The sequence below is a fragment of the Rana temporaria genome, chromosome 3 (assembly GCF_905171775.1).
Source record: "Rana temporaria chromosome 3, aRanTem1.1, whole genome shotgun sequence".
In the NCBI taxonomy this organism is placed as follows: domain Eukaryota; kingdom Metazoa; phylum Chordata; class Amphibia; order Anura; family Ranidae; genus Rana; species Rana temporaria.
In genome coordinates, this window is record NC_053491.1 from 188,046,573 (window position 1) to 188,073,387 (window position 26,815).

Here is a 26,815-nt window from a genome sequence, read left to right on the forward strand (position 1 = left end):
CCTTCTCCACACCCCAGATCAGCTACTTGCATTGTTTTCCATCCTGAACGCTGCAGCCATTGATGTCCCAGACTGGCTAGTCTCTCCTCCGCATCTTCTGCTTTGGACAGTGGAGTACCTTGGTCACAGTGCCAGAGGAACAACTGCTTCCAATCATCACAGAGGGCCCAACACTCAGATCTGACTGCCCATGAAATCCACTCCAGGGCCTTCACCCCAAATGCATCCATATCTGGGGATCCACCTGTGGTATGCCAGACAATCTTCCACCCATCCTCGAAGGTGGCATTGGGATCTATTGGCCTGAGGTACAGTACATGACATGAAGGATGTACCCCATCGAAGGTGAATCAATTTAGCACCTAGGCACTGTGTAACTTAGGGATCAGCTGAGACCAGATCAAAATGGACCCAGGCACACCCTACATAACACACAACTTATCGATGTATGGCAGTTTCTAGAAAAATAAGGAAATAGATTACTCATATTTCTCAATGACGCATGGATCAAATTATAAGATTAAAAAAGTATAAGTGGATTAACCACAGTATATAATAATCTGTCATATTACAAGGATAAAAAATACAAAAACATACATGCAACATAAAAATAAAAACAATCAAGACTTACCCAAGGTACGTGTGGCCTAGATCATGACCAGCACTAAGTCTGACCATTCCCCTATCTGCTTAGACATTACTCCCTGGACTGACCCACTGTCATGGTCTTACCTCTTGCTGGCTTCTTTCATCTGACATGTGCTGGCGGCCATGTTGGTTTCTGGGCTTCTTATAACTTACCACACCCTGCAGCTCCTCCTTCCCACTGGGAGGAGCTGGATGCCTTGCATATATATAGGAGGTCTGTTGCTTCAGTTCCCTGCTTGGTCCTCTTGTATTCACATGCTCCTGAGATTGTGCTGCTGCTTTTGGTTACCGACCTGGCTTCCACGGACTACCCTTCTGGCTCCTGATCCCTGGCTTTGTTCGGACTACCCTTCTGGCTCCTGTTCCCTGGCTTCGTTCGGACTATCCTTCTGGCTCCTGATCCCTGGCTCCGGTGGAAGACTCTGTACTGTTTGATCATCCATTTGGACTTTTACCTTGCTGTTTGGTTTTCAATAAAGCCTTCCTATTTCATTTATCTATTGTTGTACGTCTGATTCATGTTTCCGTGACACCCACACAGAGTTTGGCAGTGGAAACTGAATGACTCCCTGCTGCAAGAAGCACATTTATAATGGAAGTGGAACTCAAAGCCTTTTTCCAAATTCATGGTGACACTACCTCATCACTAATGATGGTTTGGGAGACGCATAAGTGCATCATTAGGGGAATACACATTTTACAGGCTCTCACCTTAAAAAAGCACATACAAAGCAAATAGACTTGCCCCTGGAAAAGATCCAACATCTAGAAACTTTACACAAAAACTCCCTGGCCACCTCCACACTTGCCAAACTGGGAGGGAGAGACGCTGCTTGTGGATACCCTCCGGGCCAACATCACAGTCATCTCCATAAAGAGGAAAGACCCAACTCAATGTGGCAATTATCGCCACATCTCTTTATTAAATGTGGACCTAAAATTGTTTAGAAAAATTTTGGCCGCAAGAATATTCCCACTGATTCAAAAATGTATCCATTGTCCAAAAGTTAATACTACAAGGGCTATTAATGCTATCCATTAGGCACACCATCCTAATTTTGTCCTACGCCAAAAAGGTGTTTGATCTCATAGAATCGCCTTTCATGAGAGCAACTCTCAAACATTTTGGAGTAGGAACAATTTCCTCAAATGGATAATCACAATCTATTCAAATACGATGGCAACAATTACAATAAATAGTTCTCTGTCGGATTCTTTTGAGCTTCACAATGGCACGAGGCAGGGATGCCATCTGTCGGCACAAATTTCTTGCCTAATATTGGAATATTGGAACCCCTGCTGTGTCATATTAGAGAGGACACCAGTGTCAAAAACATCCCCATGAAACTTAGAAAACACAAACTAGCATGATAAGCTGAGGATTTAGTATTTTTTTATCACCCAACCTCTAACCTACCTTCCCAACCTGATGACTGAATTCAGGGAATACAGAGAACACTTTGAGATCAACTATTAAAAGTAAGAGACAATGAGCCTTATCCTACCCTAATTGACCATAAAGGTGCTATGATAAGCAATTTTCCTCCTTTCTTGGCTCAAGTCAACTTTGCCAAATGAACAACTAAACAACTATTTTGGTTTGGCAGAAACAGTGGGCTCAAGATGAACACACCGCCCCTACTCATATACCTGTTCCAGACTCTGCCAATACATAACTTGGGATCCTTTCTTTCTAACAACTTCAATGTGAGTTCAGGAGGTTTTTGTGGGTGAATAAACAGTACACACAGACTCAATCAGTGACTTTCTGACTCAGCCTAAATCCTTGGGAGGCATTGGCCTACCTGACATTCACAAATATCATAGATTGTCACATATGGCTCGGATCCTAAATTGGTGCTCTCCAGAGATAGGAAGAATTAACCTAGAACCATACTTTTCCAAATGCCTTCTAGGTGGCCTCCCGTGGCTCAACCAAAAAGTGCCTCGGCCCCTACTGGCCCACCCAAACATCAGCACCATGGTTACACTGATGTAGTTAAACAAGCACTACATCCTATCTGCATCATCTCCCTCTGGCTTGACCCCTGTTATTTCCCTCCCTGGCTTTGCCCCTAGGTTACAAAATATACCTTTTCTCTTTACACTCAGAGATCAACCCTTTCAGGATATGTCATTTCCACAACGGGGGCCATTGGCATTTGTTATTTGAAATCTGAGCTATGTTTGAGCCCCCCTCCCCCATGGAAGGTGATGCATACAAGCTTTCAAAATGGGCACTTTTGATTTTTCCAGTTCGGCTCCCATAGACTTCAATAAGGTTCGCTGTTCGGGTTAGAACATTTCTAAGTTCTACTGTGAACCAGCTGTGAACCAAACAGGGGGGTGTTCAGCCCATGTCTAATGAATATCATGATTTTTACTGTAAATGAACATACATCAACTCACAAGCCTATAGAATGTGATGTAGGCAATCCCAAGGACATGTCCTGAAATAATGTCCAATCTGATTTCTTGGTGGGGTATTAACACATAATAAAATAGGATTGATATTAGTAATAAATTGATTAAAGGATAAAACAACTCCAGCAAGTATTTAAATAGCAACATTTTAGATTACAGTGCTGACCTCCATTTCCTCATTGAGCCCACCTGGGCTCATGGTGTCCAATGTAAATGTCCAAAAGGTGGCATAATTTTGAGTATCTTTCCCCTTCAGATAGATGCATAGAGATAGCCTCTATGACATACAATTCCAGCCCTTTAGTGTCCTTGTTATGATGGATACTGACATTTTGAGGTACTCTATGCTTAGTGCAGCCTTCTTAAATGAACCTCCTATGTTCATTGAATCCGGTCCACATATTATGGATTGTCTATTGTTTGGCCCACATAATAAAATCCATATGGGCACCTGAGACAAATACGCAACAAATAGGGTGCCACAGGTAATAAATGTATTTAGCCCTCCTAAACACTGTATTTGATTTGGGGGGGGGGGGTATTTACAAGGGCAGGGTCCTGTAATACGACAAGCCAGTGTTTCCAAAATGTATTTGTTATTGCCCAATGCTGGTTGTTGTAGCCAGAGATAAACTTGGTTGAAAAATCCCTCGGCAGCCTCACTGTTTTCTAGGAGCTTTGTTTATTTTGACACATCTCAAAAGCATCCTGGATATGTTCATTATTATAACCTGTCTCTATGATTTTTTTTATGTAGGATTTGTCCCTGTTCTAAATAGTCTGATATGGTGCTGAGGATGTGTAGATGTGGATGACATGCTTTACTCGACTTACGATTGTAAGGATATTGATTTTATTCAATTTATTAATTTAATAAAAGGTTTTGCACCAGAGCATGTGCGCTCTTTCTTCTGCTTGCGTGTTCACAGTCCCTAGTGCCCTCTGACTAAAGAGAGCAGCAAGGTGGAGTTACTGAAATATGTAACTGGAATACTCCTTATGTTTTGTAATTCTTTATATAGGGCACTACTGGCATGAGCACAAGTTCTGATTATTTTGTTTACTGAATATTATGTCAGTATAAGAGGCCCCTATATCAAGTAAGGCAACTTGCATTGGCTTACATCCATGTGTCCTTAAAGAGCTAAGCTCTGTTACTTCAAAGCCAGTGTTTCTAATAATATCTTTAATGACTGGCATGGTATCACTGGATTAGAACAATGCGTGCAAATATTTATTTATCTTTTAGATAGACTGTAAGATAAAGTGATAGCAGAAGTGAAAAGGGGTGACTGTGGATAAAGAATACTTAAACATTGCAAAAGTGTTTGAAACAGTTCCCCACAAATGGATAATGTGTAAATGAAGCTCTATAGCCTTAGAAAATGCAGTCAATAAATATATTAAAACAACTGGTTTAAAGGGAGTAGTCATTGATGATGATTCATACTCTGAATGAACTAAGGCTATTAGTTGTGTACATGTACTATGTAAATAAAAATATTCCTTGAAAGTAGCATTTTTTATGGAAATTATTCATCCTGCATATGTTTGTGCATTGTGTTTGCATGTGAAAAAATACAAGCTAAAAGGCCAAACTAGAAAAGACCATAAAAGGCTCTAGCATAACAAATATATCTATACCGGTATTTATTTAAGAAAATAAATGCTTTAAACTAAGCTTATTTTTCATGGCTTTATTTATAACCTAGAAAGAAGCTGCATCCCTTGGAATAAAATGTAAATATGCAGTTACTTAATTCCCAAGATATGTAATGATATTATTAATAGAAATTATGTGTTTCTTGACCTTATAAAAAGACAGTTGATTTTGTTGTTTCAAATGAGTGTAAATTATTCAAGAGTTTCTGTAAGCAGGTTATTATTACCTATCAAAATTGAGCTCTTAATGCAGCCTTCAATATTAAATATGTATAAGCATCTTATGTATTATTAAAATACATGAAAAAATGTTAACAGTGTGCATTAAAGTCTGATAGAGATGCATGGGTGTTTTTGATGCACTAAGCAAGTGATAACATCAGTTATCGACACCATAACACTAAAGGAGATGTTCACTTTCTATATTACTCATTGCCCCCAACTGATAATGCATGATTTATAGACCTTGTATCATGCTGCCCTGAAAAACATCAACTATGTTTTGTTGTTCTTGAACTTTTCAGAAGGACCGATAGTACATTGTCACTGTTGTGTATAACAATTTTTTTTCCACAAATGAGCCAACCAAGTTTCAAAAACAATATTAACACCCAAAGGGATTAGTTGCAGATGTTGGTGTAGTCTTATGTGCAGAATATGACTTCTAAAAGCTAGACTAAGTGCAGCTGGGGGCTGGGCTGATCTCCTCCACACCTGCTATAATGTTCATTGGACCCTATAAAATGCAAAATGTAATTCAAATACTTACCATAATTTTCTTTTCCTGACAAGCTCCATGGCAGCACAGCTGGGTATAGGCTCCACTCCCCATGCCTCCAGGACTTAACTCATATAAATTTGAGCCCACCTGCAGCCTCAGCGTTCTGTAACTAGTCATACAAAGCTAGGTGGGATCTGTGCTGCCATGGAGCTCGTCAGGAAAGGAAAATTACAGTAAGTATTTGAATTTAAATTCCCGTTTTCCTGACAGCTCCATGTCAGCACAGCTGGGAACTAACTAGCCAAAACAGGGGGAGGGTTAATGCTACACACTCCTGAATTCTGAAAAAAAAGACAGAAGCCAGGATGCCTCTGCGAAACTCGACTGTCATTAAGCCATGAATATTTTGGTGCCCATGTAGCTTCCTTGCAGATAGTTTCAGACACTCGACCAACTTCCACTCTCAAGGTCGAGACTGAAGAGTGCCGTGATTCTTCTGGCACAACCAACCCTTTCAACTTGCAGGCCAATGAGATTAGCTTTACCAACTAGCCGCCTGCTAGTAATTGAGCTAACACACGAAGATAGCGGCGGCCAGCCCTGAAGGAGAAGACACCGGACAGCGGGAGGAAGAACCGGGGTGCGCCGAGTCAACAGCGCAGAGCGGCGAAAATAGAAGAAGACCCCCTGAGAGCGGAGAAGACCCCCAGAAAGTGGAGAAGACCCCCGGAGAGCGGAGGAAACCCCCCGGAGAACATAAGACCCCTCGGAGAGCGGAAGAAGAAGCCCCCCTGCTAAAAGAGCTAAAGAAGACAGGGGGGCCCCCGGAGCAGACTAATAAATTATTTTAAAAACCCTGTGTTGCGTGTTTATTAACTTTAACACTTTTCCTCCAGGTGAATGGATAGGGGTACGATGTACCCCATATCCATTCACTTAGGGTGGGGGGGCGGTATCTGGGGGCCCCCTTATTTGAGGGGGCTCCCAGATTCCGATAAGCCCCCCGCCCGCATACCCCGACAACCAAAGGCCAGGGTTGTCGGGAAGAGGCCCTGTCCTTATCAACATGGGGACAGGGTGCTCTGGGGTGGGGGGGCCCCGCAGTGCGCCCCCCTGCCCCAGAGCACCCAACCTCCTCCATGTTGAGGGCATGCGGCCTGGTACGGCTCAGGAGGGGGGGCCGCTCGCTCGTCCCCACTCTCTTCCTGGCCGGCCGGGCAGCGTGATTTGGATACGGGTCTGGTATGGATTGTAGGGGGACCCCCTACATCGGTTTTTCGGCGTAGGGGGGGTCTCCTTACAACCCATACCAGACCTAAGGGCCTGGTATGCTCCTGGGGGGAAACCCATGTCGTTTTTATATTTAAAAATTGGCGTGGAGTTCTCCCTCTCAGGAATGCATACCAATTGCCACACCGAGAATTGGCGGGAATCCAAGTCGGATCTCCCGTCGCTTCTATGACGCGCTCGCTGGAATGTGCTTTGTCTATTCCAGCGAGTGCGAGATGTCGGCACCATGTCGCCGAGAATCAGCGCAATGCTGTCGTGCTAGAAACACATTCTCGGCAACATGTACTGTAGATGCAGAAGGTTGACTTGGACAGATTCTAGAATTAGAGAAACCTCCTTCAGAATGGAGAGACTAATCATTGTTTCCAGATGTAGGCCAAAACTTTACTAAGACAGGCTTACCCCGGATGAGGTGACTAAAGGCTAAGAGCCTGAAACAACTGCTCTCAACTCCAGGACGTTGGACATCATCTTGGACCCTTGAAAAAGACCATTGTCCCTGAGCCAATTACTCTTGAAGTAGGGCTCCCCTAGGTCATCAGAAGGGAATGACATTGCAGACAATTTAGTTTCTTCAAACGCAATTTGACACCACTGGTCCAAGAACCCAAGTTGAACGGGAGCGAGAGTCAAACTGAGCCTACCTGAGCTGCTGGAGTGAGGTGATTTCTATGGCTCAAGCTGAGACGTGAAGGATGAAAGATCTCCAAATATGGCCTAAAATGCTTGCCTTAAGGGACCACGTGTCGATCACCAAAGCAGTACCTATGTCCACAGAGGAGCCACATAGTTCCCCTAAGGCATGTATGGGTGGCACAATCCCAAAATAACAGAAAGCATTATGACATGGAATTCTTTACTGACTTTTTTGGTTTATGCATTGGCTTCCCAGTTTTTCCTGGACTCCCAGCCAGAAATTCAGAAGCTAAGTTCTGTGCAGTGAGAGTGAGCATGGAAACTGACTCTTAAGTTTTTGGGTCTTATTTAACTCAGCAGACATTCATCTTGAGGCAGGAAGCCAAACTGACCACTATTTAATTTAGGCTTGACCTTCTACGATCAAGAAAAATGCAGTGACAGCGTTTATCTTTGAAGACCCCAACATCTTCTGATGGTAAGGTCATGTATATGGCCAATCCCACAAGAGACACACATTGACCAGAGGGGTGATCCCAACCCCTGGATATCTTTCAGTTCAAAAGGGCATAACTTTGACATCCTGCTGTGAAAACATACTCCAATCTTGTATAACAAGCACTTTATCCATCCAACATAAGGGCATTGTCAAGCTGTCATCTGGAGGTACTTAAAATACTTCCAAAACTTCACTTCTATTTAAAGGCATTTCACCAACCCTACTAATCTGGACAAAGGTCGTCCTCATCTTCCTGTTCAGAAGAGACTGAAGAGGATTGATTGGCTTGAGAAGGCCCCGAATAGAAGACTGGACATTGCCAGAATAGATGGCCCTTGCAGAAGATGAATTCAGCAATTCCTTTAGAGTGTCTTGACCATATGCTTAATTGTGACAACTTGGTCACCATCATCCTAATCACAGCCTGCCTGAACAAAGTAGGAATCACATGTTCATTGACCTCTACTTGGGGAAGCTGACAAGGGTTAATTTGCCTCAGCATCAAAAAGTTTCGGAGGAGGGGGGGGGGGGAGTCTGGTAATGGCGCTGGGCAGGAGCACGCAGTGAGCTTGTGGTCCCCAGCCTCCTAAAAAGCATGACTAAACTCCCGTCCCTGTGAACCTCAGCTCCCGCCTATACGAGATTGCTTTTACCTTGTATTGCAAGTTTGCCGTCCTTGCTGGTTGTGAACCCTGGACCCCCTGCACGTGGAGACATCGGCGTGGCCTCGGAGTGTACCCGGCATATCCCCTGCGATTGCAGAGAGGAGCGATCCTTGGCTGCCGGCTGCCGGTCTCTGTAAAGTTGGAGGTCTGGAGAGGCGCGACAGGGAGGCGGAGAAGCCGTGAGCGAGGAGTCGCGAGGAGCCAAGATCGTGACTGAGGATTGCCGAGGATCCCGAAAACAGCCGAGGGTACTGGAAAGTCGTACTGCTGTGAAACCACCGGAGACCGCCGGAGATAGCCGAAGCCGAAGCTGACACCTGGAACCAGCGCGCTATACTCGCATAAGGGGGGTAAGAGGTGGAGGAGAGTGGGTTAAGACCCGTTTCTCCAAAATTTTCCAAAAAGTCTATTAGGTAGATTCAGTAAGAGTTAGCCCGACTTATCAGTAGATAAGTCGACCTAACTCAGAATCTATGCCGACTTATGTTTAAGCGTATGCTCAAACAGAGATACACTTAAACATATCTAAGATACGACGGCTTGCGCCGTCCTATCTTAGATTGCAATATTTTAGATGGCCGCTAGGTGGCGCTTCCATTGCGGTCGGCGTAGAATATGTAAATGAGGAGATACGCCGATTCACGAACGTACGCCCGGTCGACGCAGTACTTTTACGCTGTTTACGTAAGAGATAGGCCGCGTAAAGTTAGAGCTAGGCCCTATTGGAATAGTAATGTCAAGTATGGCCGCCGTTCCCGTGTCGAAATTCAAATTTTTTACGTTGTTTGCGTAAGTAATCCGTGAATCGGGATTTACGTCGTTTACGCCCACGTCTAAATCAATAGGCCCGTGCGGCGTACTTAGATGCAATGCACACTGGGAAGTGTAGGCGCCCGGCGCATGCGCAGTTCGCAAAAAGACGTATGGTCAAGCACAATTAGCATACAACACGCCCCCCTAACACACATTTGAATTAGGCGCCCTTACGCCCGCCGATTTAGGCTACGACGCCGTAACTTAGCAGGCAAGCACATTGTGAATCATGTACTTGCCTAGCTGACTTACGGCGGCGTAGCCAAAACACGCTAAGCTACGCTGCCGCAAGTTTGCACCATTGTACCTGAATATAGCTATATGATGTTAAAGTAGCTCCTACTATTATCCCCACGAACCTGAGGAGTACATCTATTTACTTAAGTCTACTACAGTATATAACAGTATATAACAATATTGCATGGTCTCTGGGGAGATAATATCGTAGTAGCTTCTCTCTTCACCTTTTTTTTTTTATTATTAATTGAACTAAATTGAATTGAACGGAAATGATTTGAATTAATCGATCCAACTACACCCTATAGATGGGCATAGGCTTATAGACGGTCATAGGCTGTCATATGAGATCTATGGGATATACATATAAGAGACTGGAGACGGTTAAATAAGTGGTATACAAGTTCTTTCCCTGTGCCATAGGTGGGGTTGGTTTTCTTTTTTTTTACCCCTCCCTTTTTTTTTTCTCTGTCACTACTGCCGGATAACACTAATGAATATCTAATGAACATCTAATGAAAACTGGACTTGAGCTACAAAATAGTAAACAGCATATTTTCACTACACTCTGAAGTAGAAGATCAGTGAACCAGGTAAGGGGTGATGGGAAATGGGAGAGAGTGGTGAGTTCCTCCCCCAGTAAGCTGGCCCAGAACCCTTTTTTTTTAAATCTTCAGAGTGGTATCAGTGCTGTGGGATACAATTGAATTGAACGAAATTAAATTAAGAGTAGTGGCTCAAGACATAGAGACTGTGTGGAAGATTGCGGTTGGTGCAATTGGAAATCTGAAGTGCCCTGTAACTCAAGCGAGTGCTGTATTTGAGCGATACCGAGAATCTATTGTGGCCTATAAATTGCCTATAAATTACAAAAAACATTAGAGCAAAAGGAGAACTGTGCTATAAAAAGGAGGATCAGTAGTAATCAGTAGTAAAAGGGAATAGGGATATATCTCCCTTCCCCCCCTTTTTTTGGGGGGGATGATAGGTAGCATGAGGGGAAGAACTGGGAGAGGAGGAGCGGTAGCAAAGTCACCCCGTTCAAGCCTGAGCCCTGGGCCTATGACCAAATATGTAACATTAGGAGTAAGTGGAAATAACCCGGTTATAGGAAAGCAGAATACCAAGGGGTGGCAAAGTGAAGTAAAAGATAAAAAAGAGAAGAAGGCCCAAAATAAAACAATCTTAGAAATAAGCACATATACAGACTTGCATGAGGAAATAGAGGTTGAAATAGAAGAGGAGACAGGGAAGGAAGGAGAGGAGGAACGGTATAGAAAAGATCAACTCCCAACGAAGTGTGATATGGAAAACATGTTTGCAGTTTTGGAGAGATCCTTAAAGAGCCTAGAATCTTCTTTGCAAAAAGAAATAGCCATTATTCACAATGATGTGGGACATCTACTTACTAGAGTGGAAAAGGTGGAAAATAGAGTGGATTCCCATACAACTACAATAAAAAAGTTAAAAGGAGAAATAAGATCATTAAGAACAGATCAGCGGGAACAAGCCTATAGGATGGAAGAACATGAAAATAAGAACAAGAGAAAGAATCTACGAATAAGAGGACTCCCGGAAAACCCCCATAAGGAAGATTTGATAGAAATCATGGGGGAAATATTTAACCCACTATTGGGGAGCCAAGAAGCAAATACCGTAAAGATTGAAGGAGTCTATAGAATAAGGAAACCTATGGGTGCCCCAGTAGAAAGCCCAAGAGATATAATCGTAAGATTCGAGAAATTGGAGGAAAAAAATCAAGTATGGAGAAGTATGAGGGGAACGCCCCCAAAAAATACGGGGAAAAACCACTACAAATTTTTCCGGACCTATCACAAGATACATTAAGAAGAAGGTGGATATTAAAACCCCTATTAAAAACGTTGCAAGAACATGAGATTCAATACAACTGGGTTTCCTGCATGCTTGATTGCTAAAAAAAAATGGACACACAGTAAGACTTGGGTTCGTGGAAGAAGGACTTCTGTGAAAAACTGGGAATCCCAGTCCCAGAGGCTTTGAGGGGAGGAAATATTAGACAAGAAGAGGAAACACAAGAAGAGGAACAATGGCACCTAATCCCCAGTAGAAAGATATAAGGAAGAAATAGAAGAACCAAAGGAGAACTAGCGCAAACGATAGCAAACGGGGTCCTCTTTTTTTTTTTGGGCGGAGTTCTGGGGCGAGATGGGAGGTCGGGGGAAGAGAATGGAAGTTGACGTAAAAAAGGAAGGAGGTAGGGGGCTTGTGCCCTCAGAAGATTTATAAAGGGGGCAAGCAATAGCGCCAGACAGTACACCACCTCGGAGTAGGATAGCAGGGGGGCCAGGAATGGCCATAGACACCTGCTTCCAGACCATGGGTCTAAAACATCTGAAGAAGAAGAGGGAGGGGGGGTTGGAGGGGAGAATGAGGGAGGGGATGGAATGGTTTGTCCAAAAAAGAAGAAAGGGAAAAGAATTCCTAGTTGAGTTGCTGTCTTCAGGGATGGGGGGAGGGAGAGACCCCTGGTGCATAACGGGGCCCGGGATCTCTCCATCCCTGCATAAAGAGAGGAATGGAAGAAGGGAAGAAAAGAAAAGAGAAGAATGGATCTGATAAAATTTATAACGTACAATGTTAGAGGGTTAAACTCGCCACAGAAGTGACATATGGTGCTACGGGAAATAGAAAGAATGGGCGCAGAAATAATATTCCTACAAGAAACCCATCTGGGATTGGACGCCGATATTAAATTATACTCCAGGAAGATTCCTATATGGTATTATGGAGATTCTCCTACAAAAAGGGCGAAAGGGGTGGCAATTGGCTTCAGAAATAAAGTTGGCTTTGTGATAGAAGATAGAAAGGTGGACCCTGAAGGCAGATTCCTGTTCCTGAGAGGAACTATATCAGGCACAAGATATACTTTGGCAAATGTTTACTGCCCCAATAAGCATCCTAAAAAATATTTTCTAGAAATCTTAAAGTAATTGGGTGAATTTAAGAAAGGTCACATAATACTGGCTGGAGATTTAAACTTTACTATGGATAGCAAACTAGATTCCACCTCCGGGACTGTTGATAAGGAAAGAAAAATACTAAGAAGAATAAAAAGAAAATTATTTGAACACCAATTAGTAGATGTCTGGAGGATTCAACACCCTAGAGTAAAGGACTTTACATACCATTCAATGGTACATGAAATGTACTCCAGACTGGATTATATATGGATTGAACATAGAGCCCTGGATGTAGTTACGGAAACAACAATAGAAATAGCTACAATATCAGACCACGCTCCAGTGACAATGAGATTAAAATTAAAAAGGGAAGCGCCGGGGAGAGGAGCATGGAGAATAAATGAAGACATAATTGAAGACCAAGAAGTAGAGAATATTATAAAAATGGAAATCGATCAATATTTTCAGGCCAATGATACATCAGAAGTAAGCTCAGCAACAATCTGGAAAGCACATACAGCCGTCATCAGGGGCCAATTGATTGCCATTGGTACTAGAAAAAAGAAAGAAAGAGAAACTAATATGCAAATATTTTTAAAAGAAATCCATGACCTGGAATATAGACATAAAAGAAATGTGGAAAAAGAAACCCAACGAGCTCTGATATTAAAAAGGGAACTATTGAAAGATATGGAACAGGAAACGAGAAAGGAGTTTAATAGACTCAAAAAAGACAGATACAAAGGAGGAAACAAGCCTGGAAGATACCTTGCAAAAATGTTAGGACGTAATAAGTCAATAAATTACATAGAGAAGATAAAGAATGGAAGAGGAGAAATGGTGAATAAAACAGTAGACATCGCCACGGCATTCCAAACATACTATAGTGCATTATATGCAATTAAAAAGGAAGATATACATAAGGAGAAGAGAAAAGAAAAAATACAAGAATACTTAACCCCCCTGACGGTAAACCCGAGCGTGACTCGGGGTTGGTTTTTCATGTTAGGATCGGTAAACCCGAGTCACGCTCGGGCTGGACGGGCTTACCTTTCGCTGGATCCACAGGCTTGGTTTACTTACCTTGTCCCTTGATCCAGCGATGCCACCCCGCTGTGTGAGCGAGCGGGACCTCCTTGCTCGATTCACAGTCCCCGTGTGCCGCCGATCTCCGTTCCCTGCGACGTTACGACGCACGGGGGCGGAGAACGGCGCCAAATTCAAAAAAGTAAACAAACACTTTACATACAGTATACTGTAATCTTATAGATTACAGTACTGTATGTAAAAAATACACACCCCCCTTGTCCCTAGTGGTCTGCCCAGTGCCCTGCATGTACTTTTATATAATAAAAAATGTAATTTCTGCCTAAAAACTGTAGATTGTCCAAAAGTGTCCCTTTATGTCAAAAATGGTTTTAGATCAGCTAGAAAACAGCGATAATAAATTATAATCACTTGCAGAAATGTGCGATAGCGATTTGCGGGGAAATTCGTCATAAAAAAAAAAATAATGACAGCGACAATTCTGCAACTGCAAATTTCAGTGATTTTGAGTTGATTACATTATTGAATAATTTTTATTATAATTATATTATTATTTGTTATAATTATTTATAATTATTTATTATATTATAATTTATAATTTTGTTTTAAAAAAAAAAATCATACCTGGGATGCCTACAAGAATCTTGCTTGGTCAGATTTAAGTGAGTTATTTCTAAAAATTACAGGCCTACAGTATAAAACGCCAATTTCCTTGCAAAATAATTGTACCGCTTTTGGTACGTAATTCCAGACAGAATCATACCGCCAGGGAGGTTAAAGAAGGCGAAACTGCCAAAAATACATGAAGATACCTGACAGCTTTGGATGCAGTAATTACGCAGGAGGAAATTATAAGAGCACTGAAAGAAACACCCACAGGGAAAAGCCCTAGACCAGATGGGTTCACCATTAAATATTATAAAAAATTCCAGAGCCAACTGATTCCGAGACTATGGGCCAGATTCACAAAAGAGATACGACCGCGTTAGAATCAGTTACGCATAGTTTGCCCTAAGACCCGACAGATGTAATTGAAATACACTGTCGGATCTTAGGATGCAATACCTTGGCCCCCGCTGGGGGGAGTTCGCGTCGTAAACCAGCGTCGGGTATGCAAATGAGTACTTACGGCGATCCACAACGGTTTTTCGCATTCGCTACGTCGCTGCTAGTCTAGTTTCCCGTCGCAAAGTTAGTCGTCGTTTTAGCTGCCCTAACTTTACACAGCCCATGTTAAAGTATGGCCGTCGTTCCCGCGTCGGAATTCAATTTTTTTTTTCTTGAGTAAGACGTCCAGGAATACGAAAGTACGCTACGCACGTCGCCGTTCGAAAAAATGACGTCACTTCGTGCAAAGCACGGCGGGAAATTCAAAAGTGAGCATGCGCAGTAGGTCCGGCGTGGGAGCGCGCCTAATTTAAAAGGCACACGACCTTTTGAATTACGCGCTCTTACGCCGGAGGCCGCCGGCGTAGGTTTTCATTGCAAGTGCTTTGTGAATCAGGCACTTGCGATGAAAACTTGCGGTGGTGTAACGTATCTACGATACGTTACGCCACCGCACTTCTACGTGAATCTGGCCCTATGTGACTACTTTAACAAAATAGGGGAAGAAGAAATACGACGCGAATCTCTAATGGCCCATATCACCATAATACCAAAACCTGGAAAAGACAAGACTTTTAGGTAGATTCACAGAGAAAGGCTTCAACTTGCGGCGGCATAGCTTAGCCTGTTTAAGCTACGCCGCCGTAAGTTAGCTAGGCAAGTACATGATTCTCAATGTACTTGCCTGCTAATATACGGCGGCGTAGCCTAAAGGGCACCAAATTCAAATGTGTTGGAGGGGGGCGTGTTTTATGGTAATGAGGCTTGACCTCACGTTTTTTGCGTGTTTTTTTTATATGCGCATGCGCCGGGCGCCTACATTTCCCAGTGTGCATTGCGGCTAAGTACGCCGCACGGGCCTATTGATTTTGACGTGGACGTAAACGACGTAAATCCCGATTCGCGGACGACTTACGCAAACGACGTAAAAAATTTGAATCTCGCGGCGGGAACGGTGGCCATACTTTAACATTGTTATTCCACCTAATAGATGGAATAACTTTAGGCCTGCTAATGCCTTACGGAAACGGCGTAAAACTACTGCGGCGGCCGTGCGTACGTTCGTGAATCGGCGTATCAACTCATTTACATATTCTACGCCGACCGCAATGGAAGCGCCACCTAGCAGCCATCCGAAAAATTGCAACCTAAGATAGGACGGCGCAAGCCGTCTTATCTTAGATATGTTTAAGCGTATCTCTGTTTGAGCATATGCTTAAACATAAGTCGGCGTAGATTCTGAGTTAGGTCGGCTTATCTACTGATAAGTCGGCCTAACTCTTACTGAATCTACCTATTTGTGTTCTAGTTATAGGCCTATAGCACTACTTAATGCTGACACAAAACTATATGCTAAAGTATTGGCCACCCGTCTAAAGAACCTAATGTCAGATTTAGTCAACCCGGATCAGACGGGATTTATACCCGGAAGAGAAGGGAGAGACAATAGCCTAAAAAACATATTACTATTGCAGAAAAATAAAATTGGAAAATCCCCAGTCCTGCTCCTGTCAATAGATGCTGAGAAAGGGGGGGGGCTGGGGATTTATGATGGACACACTTCAACATCTGGGATTGGGACCTAAGATTAGACATTGGATCCAAAATCTGTATAGTAGACCAACGGCAATGGTTAAGGTTAATGGTAATATGTCAGCACCTTTTGAAATGTACAACGGGACTAGACAAGGGTGCCCGCTCTCGCCACTTCTATATGTATTAACGCTGGAACCTTCCCTGGCGACTTTGCGAAATAATCAAAACATTGAAGGGGCGAGAATAGGCGAAGAAGAACACAAGATGCCGATGATATCTTAATGTATATAACTAACCCAAGAGTGACCTTGCCAAATGTAGCTAAGGAAATAAAAAAGTACGGAGAACTTTCGAACTTCAAAATAAATCCTATAAAAACAGAAATTTTAAATATAGGGGTGGAGAAGAAAGAAGAACTCTGGCTGCAAAAACAATACCCATTCACATGGGTAAAAGGAGAGCTGACTTACTTGGGGATCAAACTGACATCTACGGTAGAGGGCCTGTATTTGGCTAACTATGTTCCCCTTTTAAATTAAATAAAAATAGACTTAAAAAAGAATATAACAAGACCACTCTCATGGCTAGGAAGTATAAATGCTTTCAAGATGGTTACCCTCCCAAAAATAACATACAAATTCTAGATGTTACCCATAGAAATTCCCCCGAGTTTATATTTCTAATTAAATAAAATGAGAATACGTAAAATATTTAATATAATGAAGTAAAGAGGAAATACATAAAATAACATTCGGAATACCACAAATGATGCAAAACCAAAGTTGAGACGGAATAAATGAATAAAATCATGAGCAAGTCTCTTGCTGTGGTGGAGTCTGAGGTGGTTAAAAAATAAAAATAAAATAATTTGCCTGAGGAGGTTCTGAGACTACTCAGATACTTTACACACCCCCTAGATATGAAATTTAAATGAATATTTTACTTTTATTGTTTCACTTTAGGCATTATTAAAATCACTGATCCCGAAAAAACTGCAATTTTTAAAACTTTTTTTTGCATTGATACATTTCCCCTCGGGCAGGACCCAGGTCCCCAAACACTTTTTATGACAATAACTTGCATATAAGCCTTTAAAATTAGCACTTTGTATTTCTCCCATAGACTTTTACAGGGTGTTCCGCAGCTTTTCAAATTTGCCAAATTGTTTGCTGTTCGCCGAACGGGCGAACAGGCAATGTTCGAGTCGAACATGAGTTTGACTCGAACTCGAAGCTCATCCCTAATATATATATATACATATATACATATATATTGTGACAGGAAGTCAGGTAAATCTGTGGGTGTTGTCACAGATGGGACATACATTTCTGCCTTGTTTAGACAATACACCAATTGTTATTAGGCGTCGGCTGCAAAGTGGCCAGAAGAGGTCTAAGGGCGTTGGAAAACTTCAGCTGTTCAGAATGAGGCAATTAAGGCCTCTATAAGTAATCCAGAGGATTACCACTGAATTGCTGCATCCTGAGGCTTTGTGAGAAAGGAGAGCAGTGTACTGAAAGTCTTCTGAGGAGGTGAGGAGAGGATTGATTTTTCTGTGTGATAAAGATAAAAAGACTATTGTTTTCCTGCTGTATGACCAGCAGTGTCTGCCCAGCACTAGGCTGTGCCAGACCCCATAGATAGGTTCCTGTGTGGAAGGTAGACGCCCCAAGTGGCCAGGGTTTATTTTATGTTTGATTTTGTTTATGCTGTTTGGATGCTTGCACTTGTTTCCAGATGGAAGAATAAACCAAAATCTTTGTTTTCAACTGTCTTCGACTGCCTGTCTGTATAAATTCAGTGTGTAGTGAACCCATCCAGGGTATCACACACCCCGCTACCGAGCTAACCCCTTACAATATATATATATATATATATATATATATATATATATATATATATTAGAAGGCCAATATGGTGGCCTGAGTAGTTTATGGAAGAAGCCCGGAGGGTATTTAAGCAGCACACTCACACATGCTCTTTGTCGGTTCAGTGTGCGGTACTACACTTCACTGGGCTGACTCTTCCCAGCTCACCTCATGCCCGTGAGTCTGCACATTCAATCACATTCGACACCCTTCCGCCCTTGCCTTTTTCAGGGCACTTCTCAGCATATCCTTCTTCAATTAACTACCCATTACTTACCTTGGGTATGCCCCCATTTCTTGGCATACTGACCAGACCACCAAGGCACACTTTAGGTCTATTTATTTTGTAAGTCTTGTCGCATGTTTATGTGATCCACATCTCTCTCAGTCAGAGGGCCACGACCATAAATATATATATATATATATATATATATATATATATATATATACATACAGGTATATTGTAAGATTGGGGTTATTCGACTCCAGCGATAGATGCGTTTTCCAGTGAGTACGCCAATCCAGAACTGAGTTTTTAAGGGCCTGGTAGCCCACTTTTATTTAAAAAACACGAAAGTTCACAAATACAATAGTAGCCCTCACAGGGGGTTCCACCATTCCTGTATCTTGACAAATTCAACAGTTTAGCCTCCTGGTTTTTTACACACTTGCCATCTGGCTGTTTCAGGCCTTTAACTTAGGCCCAAGTTCTGCTCCTCAGAACTACCCGTTTCCCAACGGTAAGCACACACCTAGCTCTTCTGTCAGCGTCTTGCTGCGCAATTTCTGTTCCTCAGAACAAAACAGTTTCCTGGAGCCAAGCTCAAACCTCGCTTTCTCCAGTCTCTGACTTCTCTCAGAGAGGTTGGGAGTCCCCTGACTCCCAGCACAGATCTCCTGTCTGTGGGGTGGGGCCCTGAGCTATAGTCAGGTCAGAACTAAATAGCTGAACACACAGCTGTCTAATTAGTGTGACTTTCTCTCTAACATATGGCATAACCCAGCAATCTTTCCCATAGCACAGGGTCCCACCCTCACATATCCTCCCCTCCTGTTTCGAACCAGAGGGAGGAACACATAGGCCCATCATCAGAAATGGGACACCTCCGTGACAGCCATGTTTCCACCAACACTTCACCGTGGCACCTCTGTATCAACTATCAGCAGCAGGAGTCCTAACCTGCTCAACCTTTTCTCTAAAGGGGCATTCCACCCACATATTCTTCTGGTTGTGCTTCCACCAGCACTTCTTCCTGAACCGTGGGCTCCCACTAATCTCTCTATCCCTTTTACCTTCTGGCCTCAGGATCCTTCTTCCTCCCACAGACCTACTCTCCTGGGACTGTTGGGGACCCACTTCCAAGAAATCTGTCAGGGACTGACCGCTCTCACTACCTGACGTAACATTAACCAACAACATTTGTTTCTCAGGTTCACTAAACCCTATTTGGTTACCTTTGGCAACCAAACCATCTGAGATCAACACCACACCCTGTTCAACCTCACTAGCACTGTTCCACAAAGGGTTACTCAACTCAACACTGTCACCGGGACCTCTTGTTCCTTGTTTGTTAGGACAACATCTATGGAGGGATCACCCACAGGCAAGCAGTTACTCTCTATGGGACAGTCCCGCAGTTTCACATCGCCCCCTGTTGTCCAACAATCCAAAAGCAATTGTTCTACCAACGCACATGTTCCCACACCAATCTCTTTAACCATTTCTGTGTCCATTGGGACCTCAACCAGTACCTCTGAGATGTCTAATAGTGCTTTACAGTGCTTCTCATACAGTTTTTTGTTACATTTACCATGACTGTTATTTCCTGTCAAAGTGTCTCCGGGTACCTCAAACTGCACCTCTCTGCGAGTGATGGACTGAATTCCCACTACTGCCACGTCCATTCCGAGCCCTTCCTGTACATGAGGTCTAGAGGATGAGACAGTACGAGTGCCATGTACCAACCACTGCTCAGCCATACCTCGGACTGCACCAGTAGGAATACATCCCATCGCATCAGCAGACGGAGAGTCTTCCACTATGTCTATTATTTCTGATTTCTCTAACAATTCTCCTGAGCGCCTTCTGCACACAACCGCCACTGGAAGCACTTTCGAATAGAACTGTGAGACAACTTTGCACAAAATTAACCAACAGTACAGTAACCAATTTTCATCAACACTGCCTAACACCGCCTGTACCACCTGTGTCCACCGATTGGTACTACGCAGTACCACGTCGCCCCTCTGCTGTGGATACTTGCAGGTGTACATTGGAAAGGTTTTCACCAATTGCAACAACATCTCAGTTATTTCTAGACATGCCGCATCTAAACACAGAACTCTAGGAACTTTTCCTTTACTAACGATGTAGAGGAGCTCATTTGCTAAAGCGTGAGAGGCTGAGTCATTTAAAGAGACCTCTATCTCAAAGGCAACTGACAAAACTTGCGGCTCCCCATGAGCACTGCAATCGCATGTGTCACACTCATCCTCTTCATTTCAGCAACACTGAGCGACTCCAAATTGCTATCCATTACCCCATCAACCTGACGCTCAACATTCCTCATCTCTTTTGCTGTGGACAAAACCTCTGCTATGTATGCGCCCTCTTCAGATCCTTCCAACGGGAGAGGGTTAACTTCTGCAAAAGCCAACGCACCCGTGTCTACCGGCCCTGCAGTCTCTCCCTTTATCACAGCAGAAATTGTGTCCACTTCAATGTTACCCACTGAATACACATTTTTAAACACAGCAGGCTGCAATAACATAACTTCACCACTTTGCTCAGGTGGCGCTCCATTAAACTCATGAGGACTTTTTCTGCCAGCAGTGACAGATCGCAGTAACTCATTATCACTACAAGTAATTTTAAACATTTGAGTTTTATCATTTTCTCATCACCAAGGTTAAGTACCCTCTTATCCATCAGAGTGGCACCACAGTTGTCCCAGGCAACCTCTGGCTCCAACACACAGAGCTTCCTGGAGGTTTATAAGGACAGCTCTGCAGGCTTATAAACGGTTGCTAAGGGGAATCGCATATCCTGCTTAGCGATTAGTGTTGCTCACGAATATTCGCATTTCGAATATTCGTTACGAATATGGCATATTCGAATATTCGCGAATAACTCGAATTTCGCGGCCAAAATTCGCTATTCCGAATATTCGTATTTTTTCAAATTTATTTTTAAAACAGATCACATCCTATCGACGTCTAAAAGCATTGCTGGTATGATTAGAGACCCTGGGCCGAGTAGCTAAGCTGAGGCGATCCTTTTATGTTGCCGAATATTCGCAATCGCGAATATTCGATTTCTGAATATTCGCGAATACTTTCTCCGCCCTTCTTTTGCATCAGAGCCAATCAGAGTTCTCCTACCACAGTTGTCAAAATCTCGCAATCAATTTCGCATTCGCATTAGCGAAATTTCGATAAAATATCACCAATATTCGATTTCAGAATATTCGCGAATACTTTCTCCGACCTTCTTTTGCATCAGAGCCAATCAGAGTTGTCAAAATCTCGCAATCAATTTCGCATTCGCATTAGCGAAATTTCGATAAAATATCACCAATATTCGATTTCCGAATATTCGCAAATACTTTCTCCGCCCTTCTTTTGCATCAGAGCCAATCAGAGTTCTCCTACCACAGTTGTCAAACACTATTAGCGATCACCCCTACCTCATTAAGCATCACATCACCATAAGTACATGTATCATCAGCAATATCTTCATCATCAGCATTCATAAACATAGCAGTTTTAAAATCTCGTTCAGATTGACTTTTGTCAGAATGCATGGCACCCTGCATGCTACTCAACAAATCACCCTTCCTCTCCAAAGGAATTATTTTTCCCACTAGGGTAGCTTCAGGCCCCGTACACATGACCGAGTTTCTCGGCAGAATTCAGCCAGAAACTCGATCGGAGCTGGATTCTGCCGAGAAACTCGGTCGTGTGTACACTTTTCACCGAGGAAGCCGACGAGGAACTCGTCGGGCCGAATAGAGAACATGTTCTCTATTTCCTCGTTGTTCAATGAGGAAAGTCGGCCCGCCGAGATCCTCGGCGGCTTCAACACTGAACTCGACGAGGAACTCGATGTGTTTGGCACGTCGAGTTCCTCGGACGTGTGTACGGGGCCTCACAGTTGTCCTGGGAAACCACTTGCCTTACCAACACAGGCTCCTTGGCGATGATTAAGCACTAGCTCAGTGCGAAACGCGTCGGCTATCTACCTGTTCCTTTGTTGCACCTTGTGAAGTGATGTACTTGCTGTGTTTTTTTGAATAAAAGACAACCGTTTGGTCATTGAAGTGCAGCTATCCATCCTCTTTCTTCGTATCTTATACATTTCTCCTGTTGCTAACGGAAACGGTACTCTCCCAGCTGCACGTTGCTGTCTCTCCCACACACGTAGACTTCTCTCTCCATGAAGCGACGTTGCTTTAAACTTGCCACGATCCTCTGTAGGCAATATCCTTGTCTTGCAGTCCACTGACCTGACATCATAGGCGTTGCTATGGGCAACTGCACCCATCTGCTCACTCTTTACACTCAGCGCAGGCTTCTTATACCTTTGCTTTGCTGAAGCCTGGGACAAAGGGCATTTGGAAACTTCATGCCCCCACTCACTGCACTGCAAACAGCGCACCTGGCTCCCAACACTTTTCACATTGATAGCTGGCCGGCTTACACCAGCGTTGCCAGGGGCAACAGCATGCACTTTCCCTTTTGCTTGGTCCAGTGAAGCCAAGTACATTTTGCACAAGTCTGGGGCTTGTTCTGTTGGTAACAACCCCTCAAGCCACAAAGTTCTGTCTCTCATTTCTGCAATCATTACTTTCTGTTTGCGTTTTGACCTCCCCATCGCTGCAAACAGGGCAATGGTTTTTAACACAGTTCCTTTTTAACACAGGAAAATGTTGTGTACTGTCTCCAAGACTTGCAAACAGCACACTTTCACATGCAGACTTCACTCTCTGCGGTTCCGCTTGAACCATCCACTCACTGGGCCTTCCCAAGTGGATACACCTCAGGTCACGCTGAGCTCACTTCCACAGGTACACCACCTGCATGCAACACAGTCCATCAATTGAACTTCCGTGCAATGCAGTTCACAGCAAAAAACTTTAACTTCCAGTTCACATTGGCTGCTCATCACAGCATCGCTGCAAAACACTCAGTTGCTTTCTACTCACTGTTTTGTTGGTATGCAAAGATCTGGAACTCTTCCAAACTGCCCGTAGCAATAGCTCCACCATATGTAAGATTGGGGTTATTAGACTCCAGCGATAGATGTGTTTTCCAGTGAGTACGCCAATCCAGAACTGAGTTTGTAAGGGCCTGGTAGCCCACTTTTATTTAAAAAACACGAAAGTTCACAAATACAATAGTAGCCCTCGCAGGGGGTTCCACCATTCCTGTATCTTGACAAATTCAACAGTTTAGCCTCCTGGCTTTCACACACTTGCCATCCAGCTGTTTCAGGCCTTTAACTTAGGCCCAAGTTCTGCTCCTCAGAACTACTTGTTTCCCAACGGTAAGCACACACCTAGCTTCTTCTGTCAGCGTCTTGCTGCGCAATTTCTGTTCCTCAGAACAAAACAGTTTTGAGCCAAGCTCAAACCTCGCTTTCTCCAGTCTCTGACTTCTCTCAGAGAGGTTGGGAGTCACCTGACTCCCAGCACAGACCTCCTGTCTGTGGGGTGGGGTGGGGCCCTGAGCTATAGTCAGGTCAGAACTAAATCGCTGCACACACAGCTGTTTAATTAGTGTGACTTTCTCTCCAACATATGGCGTAACCCAGCAATCTTTCCCATAGCACAGGGTCCCGCCCTCACAATATATATATATCTATATCTATATCTATATATATATCTATATCTATATATATATATATATATATATATATATATATATATATATATATATACAGCGCAGGCAGTGTAGTATATACCAGTGGTCATCAACCATGTCCTCAGGGCCCATTTACAGGCCAGGTTTGCAAGATAACTGAAATACATCACAGGTGATATAATTTGCTGCTCAGTGATTGCAGTATTCTAGTCTTAATCTCCCCAAGGTAATACATAAAACCTGGCCTGTTAGTGGGTCCCGAGGACAGGGTTGTTGACTACTGGTATATACTGTGTGTGTGTGTATATATATATATATTAGTGCTGTCAAACGATTAAAATTTTTAATCGCGATTAATCGCATTAATGTCATAGTTAACTCACAATTAATCGCTCTAATTTATGACGAATTTCCCCACAAATATCGCACAATTCTGCAAGTGATTATAATTTATTATCACTGTTTTCTAGCTGATCTAAAACCATTTTTGACACAAAGGGACACTTTTGGACAATCTACAGTTTTTCAGGCAGAAAGAATAGTTTTTATTTTATAAAAGAACATGTAGGGCACTGGGCAGACCACTAGGGACAAGGGGTGTGTGTATTTTTTACATACAGTACTGTAATCTATAAGATTACAGTATACTGTGTGTATTGTGTTTGTTTACTTTTTTAAATTTGGCGCCGTTCTCCGCTCCCGTGCGTCGTAACGTCGCAGGGAACGGAGCTCGGCGGCACACAGGCACTGTGAATCGAGCGAGGAGGACCCGCCAAGCAAGGAGGACCCGCTCGATCACACAGCGGGGTGGCATCGCTGGATCCAGGGACAAGGTGAGTAACTTGTCTGTGAATCCAGCGAAAAGGTAAGCCGCGCCACGCCGCTGCACACTCTGCATGTCCACCCGAGGGCTCCTGCGTTAATCGCGCGACAAAAATATTGACGGCGTTAACATGGGTTTGCGTTAACGCCGTTAATATCGCGTTTAACGCACAGCCCTAATATATATATATATATATATATATATATATATATATATATATATATATATATATATATATATAAAATCCATACCAGACCCTCATCTGAGCAAGCAGCCTGGCAGGACAGGAAAGGGGGGGTGAGCGAGCACCCCCCTCCTGAAACATACCAGGCTGCATGTCCTCAACATGGGGAGGATGCTTTGAGGTCCCCCCAATGCACCTTGTCTCCATGTTGATGTGGACAAGGGCCTTGTCCCCACAACTCTGGCCCGGTGGTTTTGGGGTCTACAGGTGGGGGCTTATTAGAATCTGGAAGTCCCTTTTAACCACTTCCAGACCTTAGGTGTTTTTCAGATTTGGTGTTTGCAAGACTAAAACAGTTTTTTCTGCTAGAAAATTACTTAAAACCCCCAAACATTATATATATATTTTTTTCTAACACCCTAGAGAATAAAATGGTGGTCATTCCAATACTTTTTGTCACACCGTATTTGCGCAGCGGTCTTACAAGCGCACTTTTTTTGGAAAAAATTCACTTTTTTGAATTAAAAAATAAGACAACAATAAATTTGGCCCAATTTTTTTATATATTGTGAAAGATAATGTTACGCCGAATAAAATGATACCCAACATCCCTTGTGATAGAAAAAAGTAGTAGGGTTGTCCAGATACCGATACCAGTATCGGTATCGGGACCGATACCGAGTATTTGCGCTAGTACTCGTACTCGCTCAAATACTCCCGATACCAAAATAGAATACTTTTTTTTTTTTTTTTTTTGTGACATCGAGCGGTGCATAGAGGCAGGGCCGGATTAACCGTGGGGCTGATTGAGCTGCAGCTCCAGGCCCCCATCATAATATAGGCCCAAACTTAATTCTCTCACCAGGGCCCGGCGGCCGGCCGACGACCGCTATATAATAAATCCACACGTCCAGGCAGCTGCAGCCTGCATTATGATATAGGCCCAATTGACGCAGTGAACAACATTTAATCACGGGCCGTGGGCCGCGAGTAGCGGCCGCGAGCCGCTGCTATGATTCACAGCAGAGCCGTGGCTATCCACAACAACACAGCCTCTTGTAGCGTGGGCGGTGCCAGTGCGCCGAGGCTGAGCGTGCTCCTCCCCTTCAGTACTGTACTAAACACAGACACTGACTGTAGGCGGAGCTTGACGTCCCCCGGCGGCGTGCGTGACATCATCCAGAGGCCGTCCCCGGCGTCCTAGGAGTCTCCATTGCCTTGCGAAAGGACCGCACCGCACGATCGACAGGAAAAGTACAGTAAAAAGCAAGTAAGCCATGAGCGCTGGGGAAGTCACTGTCATACAGATGAGATAATGTTTAATTGTGCAGAAGAAGTGTGGGTACAGTACTGGCTGCAACGAACCTGAAGTGGTTAACTTTTTTTTTTGGGGGGGGGGTGCTATATCAGTGCAGGGAGGCAGCTTATTAGTGCATCTCATCAGTGCCACATTTATGAGTGCCATCCAATCAATGACAGTGCTACCTATCAGTGCCATCCAATCAATGCCAGTGCCACCTATCAGTGCCATTGGATGGCACTGATAGGTGGCACTGGCATTGATTGGGTGGCACTGATGAGATGCACTAATAAGCTGCCTCCCTGCACTGATGCACTAATGGGCACTGATCTGCACTGATAGGTGGCACTGGCTAGCTGCACTTTTGGGCACTGGCACCGATGAGCTGCACTGAAAGGTGGCACTGGCAGTGATCACTCCTTCAATGACATGTAGTTTTCCAGTACCGTATGCTAAAAAACAGCCCCACACCATGATGTACCAGTTCTTCATGATTCTAAAGAAAATATCCTTAGTCTGTATTGTGGTTTGAAAATGGTCACATGACATTT